We start from the raw sequence: 13,533 nt of genomic DNA, 5'->3' as shown, positions 1-13,533 counted from the left end.
GGATGTAATTTACATTCACGTCGAAACCAATGACGTCCTTCGGCGTACTTTGGAGCAATGCACACTGGGAAATTCCACGGACGGCGCATGCGCCGTTCGGGAAAAACGTCAATCACGTCGGGTCACCAAAAATTAACATAAAACATGCCCCCTCATCCTCATTTGAATTAGGCGCGCTTACGCCGGCCCCATTTACGATACGCCGCCGTAACTTAGGAGGCAAGTGCTTTGTGAATACAGCACTTGCCTCTCTGACTTACGGTGACGTAGCGTGAATACGATACACTGCGCTGCCGTAACAATGCACGGATCTACCTGAATCCGGCCCAAGGTTGCCATTCATGGAACAATTTCTTTGTCTGAAATTACAAAGAGCTAAAGAAAGTATATCTGATTAATTGGAGTGTAGCAAACAAGACAATCTTCTAACGTAACAATAAATGTTACCAATTAGACATGTGCACACTGAAATGTTTTGTTTCAGAATTTAGTTTCCGTAGAAAAATGAAATTATTTAGTTACTTCCAAAATGTCATAAAAAAATGCATTTGTCCGAAAATCCGAATTAATTAAGGTCGAATCTGCCATTGAAGGCTTATGGGGCCAGATTCACAGATGAAATACGCCGGCGTATCTACTGATACGCCAGCATATTTTCAAATTTCCTCAAACCAAGATACGACAGCATTTGGGTAAGATCCGACAGGCGTACGGCTTCGTATGCCTTCGGATCTTAGAATCCAATACTTCGGCGCCCGCTGGGTGGAGTTCGCCTCGTTTTCCGCGTCGGGTATGCTAATTAGCTGTTTACGGCGATCCATGAAGCTACGCGCGCTCGTCGCATTCTCTTACGTCAGCTTTTCCCGTCGTAAAGTTACGGATGCTATTTCAATGGCTTATATTTAGACTAGCCATGTTAAAGTATGGCCATCGTTCCCACGTCAAATTTTGATTTTTAATTTTTTTTGCGTAAGTCGTTCGGGAATAGGAAAGGACATAACGCACGTCGCTGTTCAAAAAATGACGTCGGTGCAACGTCATTTCACGCAAAGCGCGGCGGGAAATTACAAAATGGAGCATGCGCAGTACGTTCGGCGCGGGAACGCGCCTAATTTAAATGATACAGGCCCTTTGTGAATCAAGCACTTGCGCTGAAAACTTGCTGCGGTGTAACGTAAATGGGATACGTTACGCCGCCCGATTTGTACATGAATCTGGCCCATGGTGTCAGTCGAATGTTCTAAGAAGATTTGACAAAGCAGCTAAACTGTACGACGCCGCAATCATACATTTCCGGTCAAATGTGCCACCCACAAGTTATAGTAGAATTCTAATGTTGTATGACTAGTAATAATTATATTAATTAATTATTATCACTAGTCAACCAACATTAGATTTCTTCTATAGTCTATGGGCGGAGCATTTGACCATAAATGTCCGCTCGTGGCGATTGGGTGTTTTTAGCTGCTTCGTCGAATCTTCATGTCTCTATAATGTTGAATCTTTTCTCTCTGTGTCGAATAATCTTGGACTAATAGAGTTAGGTTAGGCACATTCAACCACAGGTTCAATAGACACAGATCGCTATTGTCACCATCATGTCGAATCTTCTATCTATATTGAACTATTGTCTCAACAAAACGAAAATAAAGCATTTTTTATATCGGATATTTCAGATTTCGGACTCTGCACGTTATCGTTTGTTGAAACAAACACGAAAATCCCAGAAATTTGGACAAAAATGCATTCGGATGAAAACAAATGCACATGTCTATTACCAATATGCAATTCATAATTTCTAACCCTCTAACCTTAAATGCCGCATACACACAATCGGTTAAACCGATGAGAATGGTCTGATGGACCGTTTTCATCGGTCAAAACCGATCGTGTGTGGGCCACATCAGTTATTTATCCATAGGTTAAAAAAAAGCAATCTTGTTTTAAATCCACGCATGCTCAGAATCAAGTCGACGCATGCTTGGAAGCATTGAACTTCATTTTTTTCAGCACGTCGTTGTGTTTTACGTCACCGCGTTCTGACACAATCGTTTTTTTAACCGATAGTGTGTAGGCGCGACAGACCATCAGTCAGCTTCATCCGTTAACCGATGAAAACGGTCCATCGGTCCGTTCTCATCAGATGGACCGATCGTGTGTACGTGGCATAACTCTCTGTCTGAACCTTTATGAGTTTAGATAAAAACTCCTTATGCCTATTTTCTACCCAATAAAATGCAATAACTTAGTATAGTATATTTATTTAGAATACATATTTTAATATAACTCTCACACACCAGAACCCAGGTTGCATGTTAAGGATACAACATTGCAAGTCATTCAGGCACATAATGTACAGTATATGTAATTGAACGGTGTATTTTATTGATCTCCTCTTTGAAATGCTTCTAGAACAATGGCTGATGGCTTCGCCAATCCACCAATAGACACTAAAGTGTCAATCATTCATATTCTAATCCCTGCTTATAAAGAAATCAGGGGTCCCCAGACATTCTAAACAAAGGGACAGTTCATTGTCTATGGGGACCAGACTGTGGCCAGAAAAAAATCCCCTGGTTTCAGTGGTCAGTAGAAATAAATAATGCACCAGGCTCAGTGGTCAGTGTGAGTAAAAAAATGAAAGGAACTTGAGTAATGAAACAAAAGAGCCAGCACTTTTGGATGTTCCATCTGCGATCTTTATTTAAACATGACCAGGCTAAAATTACAGCTAATGATTTTTGGCACACGCCTTGTTCACAGCATTATCAAGGTAACAGACACAACATATAAATACACATGAAAAATAAGATAATGTAGTCCACTCCCATCAATTAGGTTATGTCATTAATTGGAAGTTCCGCCCTGGGTGGGTTTTTAACCTTTCTAGCACATAAAAAAGTTGACATATTGCCTAAATGTTAGGATTTAAAATGTTTAGATACATTAGATAGGCCCTTATCAGAAGAGTAGGATGCACCATGTTAGTGCTCACTGATTCTGGTTCTCAACAGTCTCACGATCTCACGGTGCATCCCACATACTGTAGATTGCAGGAGGTACATTCTACTGAGTATACTACATTATTAGTTCCACAATTAACCACTTCAGCCCCAGAAGGATTTATCCCCTTCCTGACCAGAGCATTTTTTGCGATACGGCTCTGCGTCGCTTTAACTGACAATTGCACGTTGCACCCAAACAAAATGAATGTCTTGTTTTGCCACAAATAGAGCTTTCTTTTGGTGGTATTTCATTAGGGTTTTTATTTTTTATAAAAAAGAGCGACAATTTTGATAAAAAAACTATATTTTTTTCCTTTTGCTATAATAAATATCCCCAAATATGTATAAAAAAAAAATTATTTCTCAGTTTAGGCCGATATGTATTCTTCTACATATGCTTCATAAAAAAAAAAGTAATAAGCGAATCTTGATTGGTTTGCGCAAAAGTTATAGCATCTACAAAATAGGGGATAAATGTATGGCATTCTATTAAAAAAACTTTTTTTTTATAGTAGTGATGGTGGCGATCTGCAATTTTTTTTCGTGACTGCGATATTATGTCGGACACATCTGACACTTTTTTGAGACCATGGTCATTTATACAGCGATCAGTGCTATACAAATGCACTGATTACTGTTGAAATTACACTGGCAGGGAATTGGTTAAACACTGGGGGGTGATCAAGGGGTTAAATATGTCTTAGGGAGTGATTATAACTGTAGGGGGGATTGTCTCACTAGAACATGACAGAGATCACTGCTCCTGAAGACAGGGAGCAGTAGATCCCTATCATGTTGCTAGGCAGAACAGGGAAATGGCTTATTTACATTTTCCTCTTGTGCCGTTCCGTGACACGATCGCAGGCCCCCGGTGGACAGAGCATGCGGTGGGCGTGCGTGCGTGCGCACGCCCACTGTGCCGCGATTTAAAGGAGACGTACAGGTATGCTCATTTGCCAAGCCGTGCTATTGTGCCAACATATATCATCATGCGCTGGTTGGCAAGGGGTTAATGTAATCGCATATGGTAAATTTCTTGCCGGTGGAGCAAGATTGCGCTCCCTTGTTTTGGAGTGCTGACCGCAGAAACTGCAAGTTTTTGCTGCACAGTCATAGGATCCTGTGGTATTGAGCCAAGTCCTCTTAGGTACTCCTGAATGATACAGACTGGGAGAAGTCAACGCATTGCATTCTTTAGAGAAACTATCTATTGTGGAATAATTACATTTAGCTGTTATACATTCTCCCACTGGGACTGACCGTATCGTATGCGCCGGATTGTAACTGGTGGCAAAAAAGAGGGAATTACAGGCACAATTTTTACGGTAGGCCCGAGTATGGACAATTCCTGTAGAGCTTCAGCTTTTTGGGGTAATATCTAGGAAGTTAATACTTTTTTGATGGTTATCAAAACTAAACTCAAGATTAAAGGAGTTATTGTTAGCATTTTTAACAATTTATAGTAGTGGTGTAAATGAAATGTAAGCACTTCTAATGCTAGTTCATGAGATACAAGAGTACATGGATTTGACATTCATTAACAATCCAGCTGACAATAATATGAGTGGAAACAATTACTAAACATTAACATTTGTCTTCTGTACTAGCTTAATCATATTCTTACAATATAGATCAGACCTCAAATTTTCCACTCGCCTACTCGCATTTTGCGAGTGGAAAATTAGGTCTGGCGGGGAGCTGGGCTGCCTGGGAGTGGGGGGGGCGAGCACCGCCGGCAGGCGGGGTTGATCGGGAGCTGTTCTCCCAGTGATCGCCCCGTGGCAGAGAGGTAGAGGCAAGCCGCTGTATCACCGAGCGGTTCAGCACGCTATAACATCATTACATTGAACTTTCCTCCAATCTGCTCACTCTGATACACAGCCCCGCCTCCTCCTAACCCCACGCCTGTAATAGTCATTACAGGCGTGGGGACAGGATGGCTAGCTGTGTCTGACGCAGGCAGAAGAATGTCTCCAGCAGGACTCTCTGCTTTCTCTGTGACAGCAGCTAAACAGCAGGTAAACTAAAACTTTCACGCTGCAACCACAATGTTCAATGTAATGCTGTAATAGTCATTTACAGGCGCAGGGTTAAGAGGAGGCGGGGTTGTGTATCAGAGCCAGCAGATTGGAAGAAAGTTCAATGTAATGCTGTTACAGCGTGCTGAACCGCTCGGTGATACCGCAGATCGCCTCTACCTCCATGCTCTCTGCCACGGGGCGATCACTGGGAGAACAGCTCCCGATCCTCTGTTCCTTCTCCTGTTGGGACCTTGTCATCATGGGACCATGGCATATCCCCATGTTCTGGTATGAAATAAGGGGTCCTTTATAGCAGTGTTTCTCAAGCAGAGTTCCACCTGGCTGCAAACAAGGGACCTAGTTTTCCCCAGATTGGAGTCATGAGGTGCCATGGTGCGGGTTGGCATTGGCCAGCTGCCAGAGTTGGGCAGAATCAATACAACTTGGACAGTAGCATGATTAATATTCTGTATATATTTTTTTCAGGCTAGTATGATCTTATTCTATGTATAGTCTACAGATATTTTATATTGTTGTTTTAACTGTTGGAACAATAAAGATGTAAAGGAATTGTTTTTACATAACAATTGTTTCATGTGGTTCCTGGTGCCAATAATGACCCACAACACATTTGTCTCTATCTCTAGACAAATGTGTTTTAGTTTGGGCACAGTGAGGCTGCAATGTGGGGCATGGTGAGGCTGCAATGTGGGGCATGGTGAGGCTGCAATGCGCGGTGAGCCCGCAATGGTGGGCATGGTGAGGCTGCAATGCACGGTGAGTCCGCAATGGTGGGCATGGTGAGGCTGTGCTGAGGGGAACTGATAAAGTTGTTCATTTATTTTTGTAACTTAATTCTGCATAAAACAGTGTAATTCGAGGAGATAATTTATGAGGGCGTGATTAGCGGCAGAATTAGGGATGGGGCATGGTAGGGGTTGGGCAGGGAAACTGGTGGCGAGTAACCCTTGAGGCCTGGCTAGTGGCTCAAGACTTGACATTTTGAGCCCTGATATAGATGCTCCGGAGAACTTTCTTACCCTAGACTCTTTTCTCTCTTTCTTACCTTCATTCTTTCCCTTTTACTATTAGGCCCCATACACACCATAGAATCTATCCGCAGATAAATCCCATCAAATGGGTTTCTGCGGATAGATCCTATGGTGTGTACACTCCGTCGGATATTTATCCGCGGATAAATCTCCCCTGGGATGGATTTCCAGCAGATGGATATTTGCTGACATGCACAACAAATCCATCTGCTGGAATCCATTCCAACGGATGGATCCGCTCGTCTGTACAGACTTACCGGATCCATCCGTCTAAAGGGATTCCCCGCACGCGTCGTAATGATTTGACGCATGCGTGGAATTCCTTATATGACAGCGTCGCGCCCGTCGCCGCGTCATAATAGCGGCGACGGCGCGACACGTCATCGCCAGAGGATTTCAGCGCGGATTTCAATGCGATGGTGTGTACATGCCATCGCATAGAAATCCTCTGAAATCCTCGAGAGGATTTATCCGCGGATACGGTCCGCTGGACCGTATCTGCGGATAAATCCTCTCGTGTGTATGGGGCCTTACTCTGTCCTTTTTTTTTTCTATTTGCCTATTTTTTTGTATTAACATATTTAAATTGTAATGTATTATACATAAATACTATATTTAGTTATTACTTACAATAATTATAAATTTTTGAAGTTTGTATTGAATTAATTGATTTCCAATTAGCTTTATTTCGATAGTGACTATATATTAATTGAATATGCCTGGAACTAAGTGTATGAGCACATATTTACATATTCAATTTTTCAATTGTTTATATTAACTTAACATTTCATTTTCGAGTTGATAACCTGTTTATGTAAAATATCTAATCTTCAGATATGTATAATTCCATCCAATTTATTATCATATACTTAACTAATATTACCATTTGTTGTAACTATTTATTACTAATTGTAACTTTCTTTATTATTTAATATTCAATAAACAAAATTGACAAGAAAAATCCAGCTGAATGTATCTACCCACTTTATATTTTGTGTACTAGCTAGAAATACTGTGGTGTCTTTTATGTATCCTGGTAACCTAAAAACAAGAGGCTGTAGGTATAGATCAACTTAGTGGCCTGCAACTAGAGGTCATCCCTGAATGGGTGCGATGTTCTTGAGTAGTTTGGGCAGATTTTGAAAGACCGGGACCACTGGGTTGTCGAAAAGGAGATGTTCAAAAATTTTAGGTGCCATTATTCCCATATCTTGTCCTGTATCCAAGGGATGAGACAGCTGTCATTTGAAATCAGAGGTAAGATTATCTTTTAGTATATGATATGTTGACATAGCGCTGAGTTGGCGTAAAGCCTAAAGTTTATAGTCCTCAGAGTTCAAAACAACGACTGCTCCTCCCTTGTCTGCTTGTCTGATCACTAAATTGGCTAGTGAAGTTTTTATTGCTGCGCTTTTTGATTTAGTTAAATTGTCATTGGAAAAATAAGGATTTTTTTCTGCCTTATGGTTAAGTTTGACCAAATCTTGCTCGACTAACATTTTAAACATCTCCACAGCTGCACTCAGTGTGTGTACAGTATTAGAATATGTATTACTACTAGTAAGGTAAGGTTACTGTCCTCTATACCATACAGTATGTTCCACCCACTGATTCTGACTGCAAGTTTTACCAGAGCTGATCATATAACCAGGTCCTGAAAATCCAATGTTTGAGAAATAAATGAAGTATCACTGAGGAGATTGGTCAGCAGCACACTGACACCTTTGCAGCCATTGTGTGATTTGCTGGGTGTTCAATGTGCTCTAGTACCTTTAAGAAGGGGTGGGCTCCCTTCAGTCCACCTGACCTCCACCTATCCATCAGAATGCATGTGCTTCCATTGTGGAGTCTCTCATAAGCTAGAGATAGGACCACAGATACCAGGGTGCTGTGACGAGGCTCTGTGGCTTGTGCATGCATTTGCAAATGTGTGCAGACTAAACCCCTGTTTTAACACATACTGTTAAATAGGTTGATTCGGTTGTCAGCGGGCTGGCCGGTGAGTAAAGCTTGGATCTCTCCTTGGTCTTGTTTATATCACTGAGGAGATGCAGACGGGAGCTCGGTGGTTTCAGACTCACAACATTGAGGACAAACCGGTTAATATCAAGTAGAGTTCTAAAAATGTCAAAATGTAGCATGGGGAAAAAGATAAACCTTTCAATAGCAGATGCAATTCAGAGCTAGAAAGCTGGACATGTGATAAATTAACTACCTTAGCTACATTGCTAAAGTTCAAATCTGTTGTCACCTATGTTAAGTCTTCTTGCTTCTCTCTTGACGAGGGTAGCTTTGTCTTTTTTTGGCATTGTCGTCATCGTCGTGTTTTTCTTTTTTCGTTTTCTTTGCTTTGTTGTTGACATTGCTGGTCATGAAACTTCATGACCTGTGCCTCTAGAGAATACAGATGATGTGGAGCTAGGAGATGTAACAGACGATCCCCCATCTGCAGTGTCCGAGACTTCTGACTGTGAATCCAATTTTCCAGTGAGCTAAAGTTCACATATCTCTGTGCCTTGTTTCTATGGCGTTTTCTGTTTCTAAGGATTGATTGAGGTCTATCTGATCATTTACACGTGTAGACTAAACCATACTTATAGTCTTGTAAATCTTTCACTATCCATTGTACTCTGCTCAAACTTGTTGAGGGAGTCGACAAGATCCATATTAAGCTCTGTATATGTTCCTGTGGATTGGTATGCTCAATTTTCTTGTTAATGGAACCAAGTAGTTTCTCCTCCTGTATTATGATTAATCCCATCAAGTCAATGAAAACATTTGAATAAAACAGGATTCCATTCACCATAAACTCCTCGAAATAGGATGTTGAGGGAATCTTTTTTATTCTCAATTCCCTTGGGATCATAGACTCACCAACATATTGCTTACTGCATCCCTGGTATCCTGGTTTCTTTAGTTAAAGCTGTCTTCAGTTGCTTGAAGAGAGAAATACACTTAGATTTTTGCGCTATGGAGATCGAGTCCTTAGTGTAGACTTGTGATATTTTCATACACCGATCCATGTTGTATTTCCAGTATATATTAGTGATCATACAAATAACATGGTCCAAATCAGATGATTGAAATAAAACAAACAGATGGTAGGCCCTTATTGAAGTCCTCTATATGGGCAGTTTTCGCGGAGCGTGGTGTAATTAAGGTAATCCAAGATAGCAAGCACAAGAAAAAACACTGTTCTGAACTGTGAAGCCCAAATGTGAAAGATTAGGAACTGGCACACTCAAATCCAGATGCTCCTAGGCTCAGGATGTCCTTCCTACATCCAAAAGCAGTATCTTGAGTAATGAAACCAAATGATCCCGCACTTCTGGAAGCTCCATCTGTGATCTTTATTTGAACATCGCAAGTTTACAATGACCACTGACGTGTTTCGGCAAAAGCCTTTTTCACAGCATTATCAAAAAGTAACAGACACAACATGAATAAAAAGGTAATGTAGTCCAGTCCCACCAATTAGGTGATGTTATTAATTGCAATCATCAAGAAACACTACTACAGGTGTATGGTTCCTAGGAAGTGCAATACATATTGTAATGTTTTTTTTTTAATCTTTATATATACAGGAAAAACAAAAATAGATCTAAAAAAGAAAAAAACATAATAAATTCATAATTAATACAAAATATGTATGTATATTTAAAAGTACAAAATATCACTTTGATTATGTTTCTACTGAAGAAAAAGGTCAACATCATATAGATAATTTATACCTGATGATATTCTAGTATGAAGATTAAAAATCCACTAGACCTCTCGTTCAGGAAGCCTGTGGTGTAAATCTCTGCCCCAGGGTGGGTTTTTAACCTTTTCTAACCCATAAAAAAACAAAAGTTGAAATTTTGCCTGAATGGTGGTATTTAAAATGTTTAGATATGTTGGATAGGCCCTTATCAGGAGAGTAGGATGCTCCATGGTACTGCTCACTGTTTCTGGTTCTCAGCATTCTTATGGTGCATCCCACATACTGTAGATTGCAGGAGGTATATTCCACTGAGTATACTACATTATTAGTTCCACAATTAATCTAATTGTGTATGGCTAATTTATTGCAGATGGAGCAAAATTGCACTCCACTGTTTTTTTTTGAGTGCTTACAGCAAAAACGGCAAGTATTTGCTCCACAGGCATAGGATCCTGTGGTGGGTAAAGTGGGTAGATACAATCAGCTGGATTACAATAGATGTAAAATCCTTGTACTCCTGTATCCCTCACAAACTAGCATTAGAAGCACTCAAATTTCATATACACCACTACAGCTAGTATATTATGTAACTAAAATAGTTCATTGTAACAACCATTTATTTTCTGCTCAAACATAATTATTTCACTTTTGACAATGTTTTTTATTTGCAAAGTAAAGGAGTTTCTATGGGAGCCAAGTTGTCTCCCTCTCTAGCAAATCTTTACATGGGATGGTGGGAGAAGAAGTTTATTTTCTCCTCCCTAAATCCCTTTATGGGCCACAACAAATGGTATGATCGTTATATAGACGACCTTCTCCTTATACGGGAAAGTTTGCTTATTGACATCATGCCTTTTGAAATTTACGCTAACAATAATTCCTTTAACCTTAATTTTCGTTTTTATAACCACCAAGTATTAACTTCCTAGATATTACCTTAGAAGGCTGTGGCTCTACAGGAATTGTCCATACGCGTACCTACCGTAAAAATTGTGTCTGTAAATCCCTCCTTTTGGCCACCACACTGCGATCGTGTCACAGAGCTGCAGAACAGGGAGATACCTATGTAAACAAGGCATTTCCCTGTTCTGCCTAGTGACAGGACAGCGATCTACTTCTCCCTGGAGCAGTGGTCACTTGTAGCCCAGCCTTTACCCAGTTAGAATCACTTCCTAGGACACACTTAACCCCTTCATCACCCCCTAGTGTTTAACCCCTTCCCTGCCAGTTTCATTTACACAGTAATCAGTGCATTTTTATAGCACTGTTCGCTGTATAAATGACAATGGTCCCAAAATAGTGTCAAAAGTGTCCCATATGTCTGCCATAATGTCGCAGTCACGGTAAAAATTGATGATCACCACTATTACTAATAAAAATGTATTATTAATAAAAATGCCATAAAACTGTGTCCTATTTTGTAGACATTATAACTTTTGCGCAAACCAATCAATATATGCTTATTGCAATTTTTACCAAAAATATGTAGAAGAATACATATCAGCCTAAACTGAGAAATATTTATTTTTGGGGGATTTTTATTATAGCAAAATCAAAAAAATATATATATTTTTTTTTAAATTGTCACTCTTTTTAGTTTATAGTGCAAAAAATAAAAACCACAGAGGTGATAAAATACCACCAAAATAAATCTCTATTTGTGGGAAAAAAAGGACGTCAATTTTGTTTGGGTGAAACGTTGAATGACCACGCAATTGTCAGTTAAAGCGACGCAGTGCCAAATTGCAAAAAGTGCTCTGGTCATGAAGGGGGTAAATTCTTCCAGGGCTGAAGTGAGTAAAAATCAACTAGGCTGCAAGTTGAAGAGAAAGACCTCCAAGGTAATATTCTCTGAAATTTCAAATATTGCCTGTGCCATGCACAACACAGGAAAGACAGGGGGAGCTTAGAAAACTGAACAGTTTTTGTACAGTTGGTTAAATTAGGTGCAGGCACACACTGGAGGCCTTCACTGACATGCTTTTGCTGGGAATTACATGCATCCCTGCATGAGGGATGGACTCGTCCCATGCACATATGTGATCCTACTTTAGAGACTCTGAAACTTTTGGAGTTGGGATCACAGTATATACAGAGGTCTCTTATCATGGGCACTGCAGCTTGCACATATATTTGCAAATGTGTGTAAACAAAACCCTTTTAATGTAAGCTGTTAGACAGGGCCAATTTGGCTATGTTGCTGGCTGGCTGGTAAGTGTGCTGGAAAATCTTTTGTTTGTTTATGATGTGTGTGGTCTATCCTTATGCACCTTACTGTAAAGGCTAGTTGTAAGTTGTAGTGGTTGCCATTTTTTTCGTACAGTTGATTACATTGGGTGCAGGGACACACTGGATGCCTGTATTACCATTGTGGTTTTGCTGGGCATCACATGCATCCCTGATACTTTAAGGAGTGGTAAGCTCCTTCCAGGCACACATTAAGCCTTAACCTATCCATTGTTATACTTGCTCCTACTATGGAGACTCTGGGATATTTTGAGTTAGGACAGCAGTATATACAGAGATCCCTTACCGTGGGCACTGCGGCTTACACATATATTTGCAAATGTGTGCAAAAAAAACAGTTTTAACGTAAACCCTTAAACAGGGTCAAGTCGGTTGTTTTGCAGGCTGTATGGCAAGTGTGCTGGGAAATCTTTTGTTTTTTTGTGAAGTACTTTGACTTTGACAAATTTGGCTCCCATTGATTTCAATTGTGTTTGGCATCTGAACTTTTTTGAACCAAACCAAGGGCAACCCGACTAATCCCTATTCCTGGGTATTGTACTGTTCTGTAAAAATTTAGAAAATTGCCATTACTCAAATCAAACATTTGGCTCCAATTGATTTTAGTGGGGTTGGGTTCTGGATCTGAATTTGGATGACATCTGCTGAACCGAACTTGGGTACGTTTGGCAAATTTTTCCAATTTGTACACCACATATCCAGCTGAATAATATAATTGCTGCTCTTGAAAAATTATGTTGACTCACTGCAATAAAATAATGAATAAAATACCATGCCACCATCATAATTAATTTATATCATTCAGTTTCCTTTAACAATTAACAAGCAATAGATTTCTCAATGTTATATTCTTCTAACACTGACCAACTGTGCAGCTTTTGGCATTTAGTTATATAATGTTTCATGTAATGGAAGTTGATGATGCAAGACTTCCCCTGGCAGGTGCTGTGTTCACATGTCTTAACATGGAAAAAATAGCTATCATTCCCAACAGTTGTCAGTGACTTTGGGTCCTGTACTGCGTGAGGTCTGTTTTGGAAAGCATCATCATTCAAGGCCACGAGACTAACATATATTATTTGCACTGGCCCACTAATGCTCACTACTCCCCAGGTCCTCCCCTTCTCCCTGTCTTATCGCCACTGCAATCAGCAATGCTTGTTCTCCTTAGCAAGCATTACTCATCATGGGATAGCACAAAGAAGCCATATAAAACATTAAAATCATAACAGAACACACTGGATATTTTATTGGCCATAGTGTTATTCAAAGGGTAACCTTAATTGATTAATACATAACATATCAAGGAAAATATCTAGCATCCTGACTGAAACCAAAATATCAATTATCAATACAGTCACATTGTACATCTAGATAAACTGGATTACTAAACCCCACCAGCCTAAGTCAATCTCACCAACACCATGGCCAATTCAATATGAATTGTCTAGGCCAAGTTCTGAAAGGTGTATGAGTTCCCTATGAAAGAGGGTAAAAACCTTCCA

Source organism: Rana temporaria, chromosome 5 (assembly GCF_905171775.1).
Source record: "Rana temporaria chromosome 5, aRanTem1.1, whole genome shotgun sequence".
In the NCBI taxonomy this organism is placed as follows: Eukaryota; Metazoa; Chordata; class Amphibia; order Anura; family Ranidae; genus Rana; species Rana temporaria.
This window is presented reverse-complemented; position numbering follows the sequence as displayed.